Here is an 18,878-nt window from a genome sequence, read left to right on the forward strand (position 1 = left end):
CATATATCTTCACCTTTCGACTTTGAAATTTTAGTTGGTGACCCAAGTTGTTCAATTGCATCACACTCAACAAATTGAATTTTACTCCATGAACCCAATATACATTATCACACCTAATTTTCTCATTCAACATAATGGAACTTTTTCCTCTCATAGGGTATAGAGCATCACTACCAAGTCTAACATATCTTGCTTCATATTCTTCCAAGTTTTCAAGATTTTCAATATCATCAGTCATATGATGTGAACATCCACTATCAATAATCCATGTATCATATTTATCGACTTGAGAAATGAGATATTTATCATCTTCATACATTTCTTCTTTTGAATAATATTTCATAGAAACACAAACAACTTCCTCGCCAACTTCTAAATCATCATATTCTTTATCAATTTGGTCTTCATTGGCTAGGTTACATAGTTTCTTTCCTCTATCCTTGTTATCTCTCAATCTTTGGTATTTTTTCTCCTTCTTGTCATTCTCATCATTCTTGAAACTGTTGTGACACTTACATGAAATATGACCAATCTTATTGAAATTAAAACATTTTAGTGGTAATTTACCTTTCTACTTTCACTTTCCTCTTGGTAATCCCTTTTCCAAAACTGCTTCCAATTCCTCTAGTTCTTTCTCCTTAGATAGTAAATTGTCATAATGGATTCCACATGTGAGTAGTTGTCTCTTTCTCTTTCTTTCCTTGAACTACCATGGTTAGTGAAGATTTAAAAATAGTCTCTATCTTATGCAAAATATTATCAAAGTTATTAAGCTCAAATGTAGTCAGCCTATCGACTAAAGCATCAAGAGTAAAAATATTACTAGCTATGGATCTTAATTTCTAAATAGAAGATAGTCTAATATCATATACATGTAAGAGAGTTCTAAAAATTCTAAGAATTTTTCTTACCACATCTTCTTCACTAATGATTCCTCCAACTCCTTTGATAGCACTCTCAACCTCCTTTATGTTGTTACTGTGTTGCACAATATTCTCATCTTCTCGCATTCTCATGTCATTAAATATTTCTCTAAGACTCTCAGCCTTTTACCTTAGCATATTCTATCCCACGTCTCTTTTTAGTATCACAATTCTTGATATCATCACATTCAACATCATTAAAGAAGAATCTATCTCAATCATTAAGGTAGTGTGTTCTTACTTTTCCCTCTTTGTCCAACTATCATACATCCAAGTGGTGGAAAAGTATAATGATTGTCCAGGTAGTATAATACAAAATATCCAATTCAAAATAGATACAACCTTGTCATGCCCAAAATTTGAGGGCAAAACACACAACCTTTTTTCTTTTCTTTTTACTCTAATAACATTTAATAATAAATCTGCAACTTATTTTCTCATACTTTTTACAACAATAATATAGAAAGTGAATCTAGCACTTAATCATTTACAACCATAATATATAAATAGGGTACATTATTATTATCTTTTGATTTAACATAACAAAATCTGCAGAAAACATTTCTTTCTAACATATTGAAGAGGTACATCACAACACCTTAAAATACCCAAAAAAAAACCATTTCAAATACATTGCAATGCACACTTTTCCACTAGACATTAAATGAACAAAAATGCATATTATAATCCCTTTTATTTCTACCACAATGAAGAAATACACATCACATACAATGAAATTTTTATTTGTAATGCTCAATGAGCCATAAACATGACTTAACAAAACAATGAAGAAAAACAACTTTCCCTCCTTTTTCAACTTGCATTTCCAAGCCACGAGTCTACAAGAAACAATGACAACCATGGATAACTCACCTCCCAGCATAGGTCTTTATGAGACCACCCCCAATCTTGGAGAACCAAGGCTAAGCGGGCTACAAACAATACCGAATCTCAAATACAAAACAACATATAACTCCCATTTATTTGAGCTTCACAATTGGGTCACCTAAGAACCCATAGAAAAGGGTGAAGATGGGCCTATCCAAGGAGGAGACTTGGCATACAATAACAATGAACATCCAATAATTTCCATGAATTTTTAAGGCTACTATAGCACATTTTACTTCATAAATTCTCCTCTAATCACCTCCAAAATACAAGAATAGCTAGTATGGCCACATGGATCCGATACTCCATGAATTTTCTCTCTTCTCTACAAGAAGAGGCTCTCCACTACAATGGGAAACCCAACTAATCCCTTCACTCATAAGGCCACTACTTCGCTCCCAAGGGTGAGTGATGCCTTGCACACCCATAAACAACATACTATCAAAGACAACAAGAAGACACATAATGCAAGAAAACTCCTATACTCATAACATACAAAACATCTACAACAAAACTACATAAGGGCCTCCAATTCCTACCCAACCACTAGCCATAAATGTGAGCTGACTAGAAGTCCTTTCCCTTCTCTCTTATTCCCTCTCATCAATGAGAGTTAAACTAGCAGTGCGGGACAAGTTAAGTGCATGTGGCCTTCTCCATTTTCACCACTTTTGAGAAGTGTCCCTTTGGAGTGCCATAAATGTGTTCTAGAGATCCTTATGGCCAAAATATAACCCCTTACTCAAATTACCCCCCACATGGTTAGTAAATTTTAACTAAAATGGCACCCTAGGATCACTTTTGAGCCCACTAAAGTCCACTTAAAGTTTATCTATGGTTTTCATGTTGATGGGACCACATTTAAGTATTTCTAAACAAGTGGGTTCACTTAAGTAGCCTGTTAGGTAACTCTTGCCAACCCTATTGGACATGTAATTTCTAAATACACAATACAAGTGTCAAGTGCCACTACAAGACACAGTTCACAATTACAAGTGACAAGTCAAATTTACATGACACAAATTAATTTAATACATTCACTCAAAATACAATGACAAAATAAAATACATCACAACGAGGTTTGAATCTCTTGACTAGATCAAACCTTGGTTTCATTGTTTTGCATATGTTTAACCTTGGATCTTCGATTAAATTCCATTGTCAATTTTCCTGCACACCAAATTCAAGTATCAATATTCTAAGGAGATCATATATGTAAAGTAATGGTATATAATTTAAATTTGATATTAGCATTCATAACTAATAATCAAATATTATTTCATTTCCAAAGCAATGTCCAAAACCTAATTTTGATATAAAGTGTTTGCAAGGTTTGAACATCATACAAAATTTATCCATATCAATTTTTGACTTAAAAGCATAATTCATATGAAATTTAGAATCTAATTAAAATTCAATTATGATCATCAACATAATCATCCTAATATATTAAATTTACATCTAATCTATCTAAAATAGGTCAAAATATTGCATCATAAACTATCAAGATATAAATGTACCATCTGTGTTGTGATGGGTCTGGGTGGAGCCTCACAAAATTAGTTCTCATATAAGGTACTTGTAAAATTTAAAACATCATGTGTTATTCCATAAACATAATTTTAATTCAAAACCTAATTCATATGCTAGTCCCAATTCAAGCATAATTCAACTTTAAAGTGTATCCAAGAATCCAATCATCATATATTATCTAACTAACATCAATCTCCCCTTTAAACTCATAAATCACCTATACCAATGTACACAAATATTAATATGTGCAATTAACATTAGAAATCTACAACTCTTGTAATCCTAATCACTTTTCAATATAAATGCAATGCAATGCCATTTTTAGAATCACTCTATCCAAAACACATTCTCTCCATCATAATAAGTATTCAATACATTATCTATAATAATAAATAATAAAATTATTCAATTTTCATCATGACATTAATCAAAATAAGATAAGGTGCATAAACATTAAAGAAAGCACTTAAATCAGCAAATTGGGATTGTATGTATAACTATGTTGATATAAATTCAGTAATCATCCATAACATGAAACACATCACATCTTATGTTATCATTCTCTATTAATACAAATCTATATGCATGAATAATTGATATTGTAATTGAACAACTCACCACATAATATCCTCATAACATTACTTGTACAACGAGTCACTTCTAACCTCAACATTAGTCTACCATGAAATGACTTCTCATCCTAATACATATTCCATCTATAATTTTTCAATGATTCTATCATGCCCAAGGTACCACATGGAGAACCTATCAAGATGAGTATAAGGACAAGTTCATTTAGTCACAAAATGTCTAGTTGTCCTTGCACACATCAATCTGAGAAAAGAATAATGAATTCCACCATAAAATATATTAATCTTCAAAACCCTATTGGCTACTACTTAAAATGTATCAATACTAAATTACCATAAGGAGGAAGATATATGCACGAGTACCATTTCTATCAAATCTAGAAAGGGGCTATAGCATGTACCCATTTAAACAACCTGTCTCACTCTTCTAATCCACTTTAATACCCTATAGGAAGACATATATGAAAGTTTAAGATTTATTTAAGTTCTTGAGAGGAGGAGCCTTACAAACCCCATCCTACTTTTCAATAAAGGGAAGTTCTCTTTGTTCAACTTGGGTACCTCTCTCTTATACATCTTTATATCTTTAGCTCAAGCCATTTTAAACTTTTCCTCTAAGCATCAAAATTTCTAATACCAATTTTTTGAAAACTAAGAGGGGGGTGAATCAATTATCTCATGTCCTTAAAAAAAATTGTACCAATTTGAAATATATAATTCATCAACAATTAACTTGGTAAAGTATTCAACCGAATAACAATAATTTACAAATTTAAGCATATGAACATATGAAATAATGTGCAACACATCCAATCACACAATAACACTAGTATTTAATATGGAAACCCAAGTTGGGTAAAAACTACTATAGGAATTGTCAACCACAAAGAAATTCACTCTTTTGAAGTGAGCTCAGTTAAGAGCCAACCGTGTTAAAGGTTACACAAAAATTGTTAAATGTGACCCTATTAAGGGATTTTCACCAGAAATCAAATAGATATGTTACCCTATTCATGAGTGGCCTGATTAGAGGTCTTTGTACATGTTGGTTCACAAAACCCCGGATTGGAAATCCAAAAGCCTGTCACTTCTCCAAGAGGATTCCACAATCAATTATAGCCAATGAACGAGAATCAACTCAATTCTCCTACACTTTAGGCTCTACTACACCCATGTGGGTAGACCTTAACCTCAATCACTAATTGCTTGATTCAAGGCTTTTGTATAGTGAATTTAATCTTTGCATGAGTTCCTCAGCTAGAAAAATCCTCAAACTTGATCAATATGAATTTGAATGTTGAATGTTTGAATAGAAGGAATGTTTTTTTTAAGGTTTTTAACAATGGATTTGAGGTTTGTAAAAAGGAAGTTATATATTTTCTAACTTCAAATATAAATCTAATACTTCAATAATAAAAAGATCAGTTATTTACCCTATTGAAGCAATGGAATCAACTACAATGAAGATTATAACATACAACTTTATAATGTTCTATGCACATAACCTATAAATAGTTTAATAATCAAAATGTGATAGATCAAATATAAAAACGCAATTCTAAACTAGTCTAGATTGTGCTTTAACTCCTAAGGTTGGGGAGACAGCTTGGACTAAAAGTTGGAAACAATTAAATATTTTACAATATCTATGATGATCGAGTTTAAAATGTCATAGATGACCTCATCCACTTATTTGACATAAATTTTTTACATAAGTGAAAGCAACAATCTGTCTGCAAAGTAAATCATCAAAAGGATCGATAGGAACATTATGTCTTCAAATCCACTAGTGAAATCATCGAAGGAAACTAATTAATACCAGAAGATATTTCACAATTCATCAAATCGTGCACTTACGGAGTGTGCATGCACACAAGACAAATTGCTAAACAAAAACAAGAGGGTGATCCTTTCTACAATTCGTCACAACAAAGGAATTTATTAGCAAATGAAAAACACCTAAACTAAAATATTGCACAACCATTCAACACAACAAAACCATTGACTCCATCGCAATCCATGAACATAAAATTCACAAAGTAAATGCAAATTCTAGCACGACAAGCTACATGTAGAATAAGAGCACCAATAACATACTTTATTGCATCAAAATATCGGCCTTGAATACATATTACTATGATGTATTAATAATAAAACCCATCCCTGCATGCATTTTCGGATGTAGGGATTTTCCCTTGCAAAAAGAATTTTAAAATTATTAATTTTATGAAAACTATGTACAAATAGACTCTTACCTAGGTGCTAACTAGGCCTACACACTTTATTTTATTCATAAAATTAGTGCATAAACCTTTACATGTCTTTAAAACTACTTAAAAATAAGAAGAAGAAGAGAGAGAGAGAAAAGAAGAGTAGGAGTCTCTCGAACTTCTGAAATTGTAAACTTAGCCTCTTGTGGGTGTAAAAACTAGTTAAATGCTTGCCAAAACTTATTTTTCATGCATGAAAATTGCCTAAAACTAAAACTGGCAGTTAACTGTTGGTGTCACCGCAAGTCTCCTAGAATCATCGCACATGCATATTTACAAAGTTGCGCACATGCGGACCCTTGTGTAAAAATTGAACCACTCTCCAAAATCTCAAAATGCGAACCTATGCACCTACACACATTAAATGGTTACAAGGTCAAAACCAATAGGTTCTTCCTATCTCCTCAAAACTTAACTTCCAACATCTTGATCTTGTTGATTTTTGACCAAAGTGATGTCTAGATGGGCTTCCTTGAATTTCTCTATAAGAACAACCACTTCTTAGGGATCGAGGATACTAATATCTTGATACTAGCTCCTCACTACTTAATGAAAATCCCTCACCTCTTGCCTTATAGCTGCAAAATAGTCCAATTTGAGTCTAGCTCCTTGAGCACCTCCTCAATCTTGCAGATTCTTCTAGCATCATCTTCTAAAGCTACTACCTTGAAGGAGGCTTTAAATTGTTGAACTATTGCCTCTGTGGCACTTAGTTGACCCCTTGGGTCATTTATGAAAATCTCCAGGCTTGCCACATTATAATAATTATCCGCTTCCAAAATTTGAGCTTGAACTCCAGCTTGCATCTCTTGGATGTCTTCATACAAAGCTAACATGACTCTGTTTCTAGCTTGTATAACTTCTACCAAATCATCAATTTTGTCCAACTCCTCTCCTAAATAAAAAACAAGTAAGATCCGGTATTTTTGACCCTTTATGGTTTTAAGTGCCTCCAAATCATTCATCCAAGAGGACGCCTCCTCTATGAGCCCAAAATATTGGTTTACTACCCTTTCCAGGTTATCTACATTCATTTTTATGTTGTGCACAATATGCATATTTTCTTCTATAATATTTATGCCTTTTTCTTCAAAATTGTAACACCATTTATTGCATACGTCCAAAATGAATCACTGGGTTTTGTGGTCGGATCTCACTTCTCGAGGGAATTCAATAATGTTATCTCTAGGTTATTATGGTCAATGGGACCTATTATTTCTCTGACAAAACCATTCAAAATTTCATTTTTCTTTCTAAGCATATGTATTTCCTCCTCGTCAACATCTAATTTTTTGAACACTTGTTTTAGGCTTAAATTCATTAAGGCTTTGGTTGTGTCCTTTGTTGGGTTACCCAAAATGACTTCTTGCATTTCAAAGTGTTGCACCATGATAGTCTCCGGATTGACATGTGGAGGAGGAATGGCAATATGGACCACCATATCCTCTTGTATATTCATCCATACATAAGCCATCTAATGGGGATCCTCGATGGGTGACATTGTCGTAGTAATAGCCTATGTAATGACCATCATTCCTTCCACCTATGTGTGTATATATCTTCTTTGACAAGCCTCCATTGCTCTAGATATCCATATCAATGTCATTACTATCGAAGAGACATCCTGACTTGGTGATGCAAAAGTCGTCATTGCCAAGCCTCTCCCCATGTCAGAGCTGATAGCTTCCTCATCTGTGTTTGTCGGCTCTGTAATGGGAGTGGTGGTAACCATCATTTTCATTGGGGGTGAAGAGGAAGCTTGGGTAGGTCCAAAGGATGGCATTGCAACTTGTGCTTTCTCTCGTTCCCTTTCCCCTACTTGAACCTTGTGCTCTTCTCCTTGCTCTGGAATTGGATTTTCTTCTTCTACAAGAGGGGGGGGGGAATGTGTGTTTCTTCTTCTTTCACCAAAGGAGGAGGAGGTATGCCAATAGGTCCTTTAGACGGATACTTTGATCTTTATCTTCCATAGGTTCATGATGGGGGAAATCCTAGATTTGTCTTTCTTTTAGCTTAATCCCAATAGGCATCCAATCAAAATCAGAGAGGTCAAAAACATCTGAGCCACTCCCTACAATAGACTCGGTCCATCCTTTTAGATCTATAACATCCTTTATTTGGATAGGTTGTTCTTGGGTCAGTTGGGGTGCTAAAGTTTTGCTTCTTCTCTTTTCTTCCTCCGTGGCCTAGGTTATTCAAGTTCTCCTCTTCATAGTGTTATGTTCTTCTTCATCCTCCACCCCTTTTGGTATAGTTTCAGGAATAGAGGCAGTCGCCACCTTTTTCTTCAACCTCTTCCTCTTTGTCCCAACTTCCACCTTTTTTGTTCTTCCTTTCTTTAGGACCCAGGGAGTGGCTTGGCCTTGGGGCTCTACAGGAGGTACCTCTTCCACTCGCTTCTGCTTTCCTTTCCCCTTTTCCTCCCTTTCAAAATGTGCAACATCCCTTGTGTGGCCATATACTATCTGTAGGCATAGTAGGGACTCTGTAGGGAAGGATGAAATAGTCACTTTGACCCCCTTTCCCTTTTATGGTTTATTCGGTGCTTGTTGTGTGGGAAAAGTGGGAAGGAGGTCTAAGTGGAAAGGCTTCCTTATCCACTATCTTGTTAGCTCAACAACATGTTGGGCCAAATGCATGATGTCACCATTCTCTTCTCGGTCAACCTTAGTATTTACCACTGGTCTCTCATATATTTTGTTCCTATTATAGATGGGATAAAGGACATCAAGTGTGTCCTTATCCCATACCTTCAAAGGTATTTTCACATTAAGCACCTTTTTCACGAGCACAAGTCCCATTCGACAAAAGTCCTTAATTTTGGCCTCATAATCATCAACACAATTAAGCTAATGATCTTCCACAAATGAGTTGGGTACAAATTACTTTCCTTTTATGTATTGGAACATGCAAATATAATCAACATAAGGCCTCACGAGGGGGTAGTCCTCTAGTGGGTATTGGTCCACTTGACCTCGTACATGCATATGTATTGCTTCTACTTTACTTTGTACGGGTTGACGGTGATAGGCCAAACCCAAGTCTTCCAATGCTTCTTCTTGACCCTATCATAGGCCAAGTCCAATTGTCTAGCAATCTCCACCACCATGAGCCTATCAAATGGATATCGAGGAAGCTTCTTAGGGTGAAGGAGGGAGTCGGCGAAGTAGATATAAGTGAAGGTTTTGAACTGAATGAAATAACCTCAAACTTGGGTTACCTGGGTGGTAGCTTCTACTAATAACCTCTTTGTGTAACGCCTTTCTACAAAATCGATACACAATTTTGTATTCGAGGCTTCCCTCCTGAAGGTCCTTCTTAACTAGTTGTGGATACACAATGTTTGGCCATGCTTTTGCATCTCAAATATTTCCCCTTCTGACTAGTCTTGGATATTGGGGTAATTGGGTTGCCAAGAGGTATATGATTTAGGAGGTCATGTAAAACCATGGATCGGTTTTAACTGACACCATCTGATCAACAATGAATCGCAAATGATTGTTCCCTAGTTGGTCATATTGGCCCTTGTCCTAATCTTTTCAATAAAATGGATCATCCATGTATCTAGGTTGCCACGAGAAGGTCCATAACTCAACTTAGAAGCATGATGCAATATCCATTGTAGGATATCATGTATCTCTCGGTGAGGTCTATCTTCCTAGGCCTCCTATTGTGGGGAGGTTGCGTGATCAAGTAGCTCCTTTGTACTATCTCTTCTGCTTGGGCCTTTTTCTCTCTCTATCATCGATTAACACTCTCATAAGAGATGTTGTAGAAGTGATCAAAAGGTGGTAGGTGGAAGACCTCTATATTTTATGGCTTGAGGTCTAGAACTAGGTCTCCTATGATGTTCCTCACCAGCCTCTCATTTAGGAAATAATGCTAAGAGAGGATCATGATGAGTTAAGAGGATTGTACTGAGGTAGGGTGTGAAGCTGTGCTGACCAATTCGTTCCTAACATCGCAGTAACCATCTTTGATCTTTCATGAGGTTTGTTGCATAGAGCTAGGAAAGAGTTCCAATCTATAGGTCCAAGCTCAATATCACGGATATTTGAATGTCTGACGATGAATCAAGATTTCATTGGTGCTCCTTAGAACTTGAAAGCTGTTAGTTTTGGTGATGTCTTAGATGGTGTAGAGGATGAGGATGCCATGTTTACCTGCACAAAAGATAGAGGCTACTATCAACATAACAAAAAACAAAAATGAAGCTAAAATGCAGAAAAAACCGGGTGCCACAAAGATTTGGGGTCTAAATGCAACCATAAAGGGGAAATTTGCATCAACAAACCTAGTGCACTTGTGCGTATGTGTAACTGTGAAGGGTGTGCAGGGTTCCTTCTCGTACACCCATAGAGGATGTGTAGGTGCACAAATGTGCACCATAGTGGTGCGCGAGAGTTAAGGCAAGAGGCAGGGTGTGCATGTACGGACCCTACAAAGTCGTACACTTGAGAAAGGTGTGCAACTTCGCACCAAAGACAAGTTGTGAAGGCGCAGACTCGTGCACCTAGGACCATGCCTAGGTGGGCAAGGTGTGCATTTGTGCTATGTTATAACTTGAAGCTTACAGGGTTTGAAGATGCATGAAGTCAAAAAATGTGGACATCTAGGGTATGAGGATGCACAAAGATAGAAAATAAGGTGCATATAGAGGGACCAACGAGCCTATTTATAGGTGGATGGGGTTTTTGTGTACCTTGCAGACATTGGGAAGTTGCATAGGTACGCATTGTGCGCAAGTGTGCACTCACCCTTCTACACATCTTAGGTTGATGCACACCTTGGCCTAAGTTGCTCATAACCTCATTTGTTTGCATATAAAATTTGTTTGAGGCTAGTTTCTCCAACTCCCCGACCTAGAACCTAGTGTCCCCACTTGAGGTACCTTGGAAGACATACTTTTTTAAAGAGTGGGTCTTATGACTTGAAGATAGATTGACAAGGGGGGCCCATTTCAAGATGGAAATGGTTGTACATTGTAAAGCCACAACAATATTCCAATAAGTGATGTTAGAGAAAGGTACCTAGTACTTAGTTTAACAACTTTAGGTAGATCTTTGAGAGTGTGATACATATTCATAATGGCTCAAAATAATTGATCAAAAGTAGCCATGTTTGATGGATCTATGAGTTTTGGAAGGTCGTGATGCAAATCTATTTGCGGTTTTTAAGTGTTGATGTATGAGATTTTGTTGTAAATGAGTACATTGTACCCAATACCCTACCTACTGATATAAATGCTAGGAAGGAACATGAAACTCATATGAAGGAACAATTTGCAATTTTTTATAGTTTTTAAGATGTTTTTGTAGAGGTAATGTATTATAAATATTCTAAAGAAGTTTGGGATAATTTAAAGAGTGTTTATTGTGGACATGATAGAGTTAAAGAAGCAAAAATACGAAAGCTAAGGGCAAGACTTGAAGACTTGAGATGGGGAAAATGATAAAATAGAAGAGTATCTACTCAAGGTAGATGCAAGAGTCAATGTTATACCTAGACATGGAGAAGAAGTTGAAGACAAATATGTTGTGAAGAAAGAATTAAGGTCTTTGCCAGAAAAGTTTGGCTCAAAGATATAAGCAATAGAAGAGGCAAAAGACATTAACAAATATACCATGGATGATATTTATGGAGAACTGGTTGCATATGAGATGAGGAAGTTGGGTAGATAATCATCCTCAAGAAAAGAAGTAGCATTCAAAGTTGAAAAGAAGCCTAAAGTGGCATCATTGGACTTTGAAGATCTTGAAGTAGAAGTTTATCTCTCGAGAAGGATAAGAAAGGCTTTAAGTAAATGAAAAACTTCCTTTTAAATGCTTTCATTATGGTAAAATAGGGCACTTCACTTCAAAATGTTATCTTGGATATTGTGATGAAGAAGTTGATAATAAAGAAAGACAAAGTAAAAATAAGTTTAATAATAGAAGGAAGTTTTCTTTCAAAAAGAAAAAGAGTTTTACTGTGGACATATTTTTATAGTGATTCAAGTAGTTCTTGTAAGGAAGGTGAAGTTCTTTTTATGGCTATTGAAACTACTAATGAAATTCAAGACTTTGTTAGTAAAATGGAGTTAGGGGAAACTGAGTATTTTTTATTGAATGCTCTTAAGACAATTAAATAAAGAGGTTTCAAAGAAAATTGTGTACTCAAAAATATTAAGCCTTGAAAGATAGAGGTTTCGATCAATAAAACCAAAACATTGGAACAACTAGTTATTGATTTCAAAGTGCAAATTGAAAAACAAAAGAGAATTGCAATTGCCCTTCTTTTTTGTTTTTCCTCCCCTCTTCCCTGATACCTTATATATATATATATATATATATTCGATCATTTACATGTTGATTAATCAATTATAAAAATAATTTTAATATTAACACCAATCAATAATAATTTGGCTATTTTTCCTATATAATTATTTATTTATTATCAATTAATCAGCTAATCAATTTATTGTCATTTCCTATATTGATATTAAGATGCTATTAAGTAATAATGTGTGTGTATTAATGCATTAATTATGGTTTGTAACATAAAGTGGGTAATAATCTTGGTAAATCTATATTTGTTCAAGTTACTCTGAATTCTAAAAAGGACCTATGGATGTGTTGGTAGTGGGTCAATGTCCCTAGTTGGATTTTCCATATGGTTTAATAGCGTCTTGTGTCTTATGTAAGTCTAGTGGTTATATCGGCCATTAATAGGGCAAATCTTCTAGTGCAACGATAACTTGTTAGAATGGTGAAGGTTGTCATTGCACCAAAAGATTGAATTGTAAATGCTCGATACAACCGATAGTCTTATAGAACCACAGGAGGTAGTTAAGCTATGTCATGAACCTTGTAAGGGACACTGGCCCACTACCAACAATCCACCTTCCAGTGTTACTTTTTGTGCTCTACATGATTCAAACCTATGACTAAGCTCTAATACCACTTGTTAGAATGGTTTGGGTTGTTGTTGCACCAAAAGATTGACATATTAATGACCAATACAATCAACAACTTATAGAACCATAGGTGACAGTTAAGCCTTCTTGTAAACCTTGTGAGTGACGTTGGCCCACTACCAACAAAGTTTATGATTGTTCAATTTTCTCTACATTCTAAAAAGGACCTATGGAACTATTAGTAGTGGGTAACCATCCCCCACTAGAATTGTAACATGGTTTAATAGCCTCTCGTGTCTTCTATAAGTCTTGTGGTTATATTGAGAAGTAACAAATTGATCACTTGGTGCAATGGTAACCCTAGTGGTTAACAAGTGGTATCAAATCTTGGTCACAAGTTTGAATCCTTGCAAGTTATAGTGAGTAACACGAGAGGAGGATTGGTAGTAGTGGTCCAGGATCCCTTGCTAGGCTTCTTACATGGTTTAACAACCTCATGTGTCTTTTATAAGTCTATATGTTGTATCAGGCATTAGTATGTCAATCTTTTAGTGTAATGACACCTCTAGAGGTTAACAAGATCATAGATAGTGGTGGTTCTAACGACATGACAGGAGATAGGAGGAAGTTGACAGAGTTGGTAAATTATGAAGGTGGTTGTGTAAGCTTTGGTGGTGATTCTTCAAGAGAAATAAAGTTTTTAGGCTCTTTGATGCTAAGTGATAACACGCCTATTCATAATATATATTTTGTAGAGGGTTAAAGTAAAATCTCTTGAGTGTAAGCCAATTTTGTGATAATGAATATGAATTTTTATGTGATGGTCATGGTTGTCATATAAAATTGAAATGAGGAAAGTTGGTGGTTCCAGGTAAAAGATCCAATGGAAATGTTTATAATTTGAGAGATGACACAAAAACTGATAATCGTGATAATATTTGTCTTATGGGATAGGTGGATGAAAGTTGGTTATGACACAAGAGACTTGGGAACTTATTATGATAACTTGGTGAAGGTAAGCAAGCATCACAAAGTAAGAGGAAAACCACTTATACATAAACCTGAAAACATTGTCTATAAGGATGTCTACATAGTTAAAAAACTAAAACTATTCTTGCTTCAAAGGGAACATTCATCCACTAGACTCTTACAACTTTTACATACATATTTATGTGGTCCTACAAGGACAATGTCAATAAACGGTGATAAGTACTTTATTTATATGTATATGATTATACCAAGATAACTCAGATGACCTTTTTGATAAGCTTTTAACAAGTTCAAGATTTTCATAAAAATTGTGGAGAAAGAATTAGAAATGAACAAATTCCTAAGATCTAATCAAGGTGGTGAGTGCACTTTAGATGAGTTGGTGGACTATTGTGAACAACATGGTATCAAAAGGTAGTATGTTGCTGGTAGAACTCAACAAAATGGGGTTGTCGAGGTAAAGAAGAAATTATAAAAGAGATGGCAGAGCTATGTTGGATAAGGCAAAATTACCAGGTAGATATTGGAAGGAGGTTTTCCATACAAATGTGTATACATTGAATAGAGCACAACTCTTGGTAAAAACTAAATACACTATATATGAGTTATGGTATGGTCATCCTACATATATTAAACACTTCCAAATATTTTGTAGTAAATGTTTTATTAGAAATTTTGATGATATTTTGGGAAGCTTTGATTCAAAGTGTGATGAAGGAATATTCTTGGCATGCTCTACACAAAGCAAGGCTTATGAGTGTTTTAACAAAAAGTTTTAAAAAAAATAAAAATTGCACATATCAAAGTTGATGATATTATGATGGATAAACAAGAAGTGTAGGTTGATAATACTCTTGCTCTAGAGGCTAAAAAGGTGTTTAATCAACACTTGAAGAAGAGATAGAATAAAGTCATAAAGAAGGAGCAGCAAAACATATTGATCCTATCACTAAAATGATAGGGTCCAAGTCTACAGGAAAGATGCTAAATATCATCCTTAAGATCAAATAATTGGAGATAAAGGAGCACATGTACAATTAGAAGGGGTAAAAAACCAAGCAAGCAAGACAATCTATGTTAATTATCTAAAATAGAACCCAAGACTCGTTGTGAAGCTACTAACAATGATTTTTGGCTTAAGGCCATGGAAGAAGAACTAGAGCAGATTGAAAAAGAAAAAAACTTGGACATTAGTACCTACACTTGAAGATAAAAAAGTAATAGGTGTTATATGGGTCTTTAGAAACAAGTTTGGTGAGAAAGACAAGATAGTAAGGAATAAAGCTAGATTAATTTCTAAAGGCTATTCTCAAATAGGTGTTGATTTTGGTGAAACCTTTACACATACGGCTACGATTGAGGCTATTAGAATTTTCTAACATTTTCAACTCATAATATATTTAAAATGTATCAAGTGTATGTCAAAACAACATTTTTAAATGGTTATCTTCATGAGGAGGTGTACATGGAACAACCTAAAGGCTTTCAAAACAAAGAATATCCTAATCATGTCCATAGGTCAAAGAAGGCTTTGTATAGTTTAAATCAAGTCGCTACAAAATGCTACTCTAGGTTGGTCAAGTATCTTGTAACAAATGATTTTACAAGAGGTTGAGTTGACAACAATTTATATGTGTATATATAGGTTGAAGGTAATGATCTTAGTGAGATACTTGTTTATATTGATGATATTATGTTTGGTTCCAATGATGACAACTTAAGTCCAATTTTCTCTACACTAATACAATCTGAATTTGAAATGTCAATATGAAGAGATCCTACTTTCTTGGATTACTGATTTCATAGTTGGAAATAGAGGTCCTCTAGTCTCAAACAAATTACGCTAAAGATATGCTTAAGAAGTTTCGCATAGAAGATTGTAAATTGATGGGAACACCAATGGTAACCAGCTGCAAACTTAGTAAGTAAGATGATACTCTTGATGCAGACCAAGCAATGTGTAGATTTGTGATTGGAGGCATATTTAATCTTACTGCTCCAATGCCTGATATAATACATTTTGTATGTCTTGCCGCCTGATTTGAATCCTCGTCTAAATAATCTCATGTTAATATTGTAAAACAAATCTATAGATGTATCAAGGGAACTTTGGATTATGGTTTGCATGATACTTTCACTCTTAATTCTTATATCGACTCAGATTGGGGAGGATGCCTTGTTGATAGGAAGATTACTTCCGAAGCAACATTCTTCTTGGGACATAAACTAGTATGTTAGCATAGCAAGTAGAAAGACACTACCACACTCTCAATAGTTGAGGAGGGGTATATTATTGCATGTTCTTGTTATCAACAAGTCCCTTGGATGGTGAATGTCCCCAAACTGGCCTCTATTTTTTGTTATCAAACCAACACCATTAGTATTTCAAAAAATCTAGTCGTGCACTCCCATACTAAGCACATTAACATTCATTATCATTTTATTAGAGAGCATGTGTTAAATGGTAATGTGGTTTTGGAATATGTTCCTTCTGCTGATCAATTAGCTGATATTTTTACTAAAGCTTTTCCCAAGGATGTCTTTGAAGGTTTAAGGTTGTAGTTGGAGTTCACACCCCTCTCTTCCCTCAATTTCTTAGCCACATTGGTAGGTTTCGGGAGGAGTCTCTATGTTATTCCTTTTGTTAATCTAAAACCTTATAATGTCCCTATTGTCATTGATGTCAAAGGAGGAGATGAGCAACATGAAAGATCATAATGTGATTGATCAATCATTGTAGGTTTGGGAGATAAGATAACAATCAAGGATTGATCAACAGTGCAAGAAAAAATTGATTATGTTTGAAAGGAGTATTGTTGCAGGTATTGACAACAATGTCGAAGGAGGAGATTATTGATGTTTTTGTTATTACCAATGAAGTCAATCAACAACTCGTGTAGTCAGTAGTACATATTCTACAATCAACAATTAGTACCAATGATTGTTGTTAATGGTTTAAAGGTACACTTCGTTATTGTGCTAGCAATCATGATTTTTCTTTTAAAGTTAGAACTATGCAAGTAAACATGATATCACATTGTTTATATCGTATGCTCTTTGAAGCTTTTACTTTTTCACTGCCTATGTTTTCAGGCCACCCTTAAACATTACACACCAATGGAAAAATTAAGCTTGCAAAAATAAGTCAACCTTGACTATTTAACACTTCTAGCTTAGGAATGAAGCCTTAATTTGTGATGTTTAAACCTTCTGATGTTTTCATCAGGAACATGGTGTATCTATATCAAAACTTGAAAGATATCAAGTGACTGTAACGACACAATCGTCAACATGTATACATTCAAGTTTAATTTGTGAATTTTTTAAATAGATATCTATATTCAGTCTTATACAAATAAGATGATCAAGTATATTATGTCGCATAAAGAGCAATAGTTATAATTATTGCAGGGACTTCCATGTTAAACATTCAAGGCTATGAGCTTTTAATTATGTTTTAAAGTACAGTTTACGACTTGTAGCCTAGGCAATAGGAGTTTCATGTATGGTAACAAGAACTTGAAATTAGTATCAACTTGACAAATTATGTCCATGTTGGTAAACAATTTGTCCCTCGCCTTGAATTGGCTTTACCTTGACTCCTTATGCCCAAGATTGTGAGAAACAAGCTATCTACAATAGATTGGATTAGTGCACTCCTATGTCACTAATCCCTTAATTGAAGGGTACAACTCCCCTATGTGAATATGATATTCATTGAATGATGCTTTTACTTGGTCAAAGGGTCACTATGGGGTATGCTCTTAACCTAAGAGTAGAAGAGGCTAACTAGATTGCTCATAGACATAAGCAACCTAGGCAAGGTTTAGGGCTAACTACTAACACTACTCCTACTCCTAAATGCAATATGCAACTAAGCTATCAGAATGCAGCCCGAGCAATGGAAAGGAAGCAGATTTGCATGTGAAAAGTAAAGTGAAATCTACCTATACCGCTAACCCTCTTCTGAAGTGAAATCCAAAGAGAAGTTATCAGCTTCATACACAAATGTCCTTTCGCTCCATAAGAAACTAACCTACATGCAGAACTATCTCGACTAGAGGAGACAATGTCGTTAACATCAAAAGAGTTGACCCTAAATGGAATCAAAACCAACAAGATCCTAGTTGCAGACATCATACACATTTTCCATTTCACACACCCTTTGGATTCGCACTCAGTATCTGGAAACACAAGGGGAGAAGTTACATGAAACTTGTCGATCCTTTATTGATTGAAATGAAATTACATATATAGGCCCCCTTCCTTGGGTTCTTGGCCATTTACAGTCATTATTACAAGGAAGACTAATAGTCTTTAGTTACATTCAATTATTGCATTACCACAATACTAGAATATCAACAGTTATTTGTTACATATCCAAGAAGAGATACAACATAAAGGATAAGAATAGAGATGGTCAACCATTACATTATCACTGAGAAACATGCAGAAAACCCTAAGATTCTTCCTTTTGGCATCAATGGATTCTTCTACACGTGTTCATTCTCTATTAACGCTCCAATTCACTTTGCAACCGAAAATATTTGAATTTGTTGATGAAACATTGGCTCTACCTTTGAAAACTTATTTTGCCTTCAACTAACTCTTGACTTTAAATCTGAGTCATTGATCTTGCAACGGATGGTTGCGATTAGATCTTTTACCTTAGCGAAGACCTTCAAGTACTTTTCCAAAACCCTAAGCTAAACCGTATGTCTTGTATCTGATGGTCCAGAATGATTCATCAAGCCCTTTGATCTTTCAATGCTCATCTTGCCACCTTGAC

The sequence above is a fragment of the Cupressus sempervirens genome, chromosome 9, assembly GCF_028749045.1.
Source record: "Cupressus sempervirens isolate cs-2001-9-10 chromosome 9, ASM2874904v1, whole genome shotgun sequence".
Classification (NCBI taxonomy): Eukaryota; Viridiplantae; Streptophyta; class Pinopsida; order Cupressales; family Cupressaceae; genus Cupressus; species Cupressus sempervirens.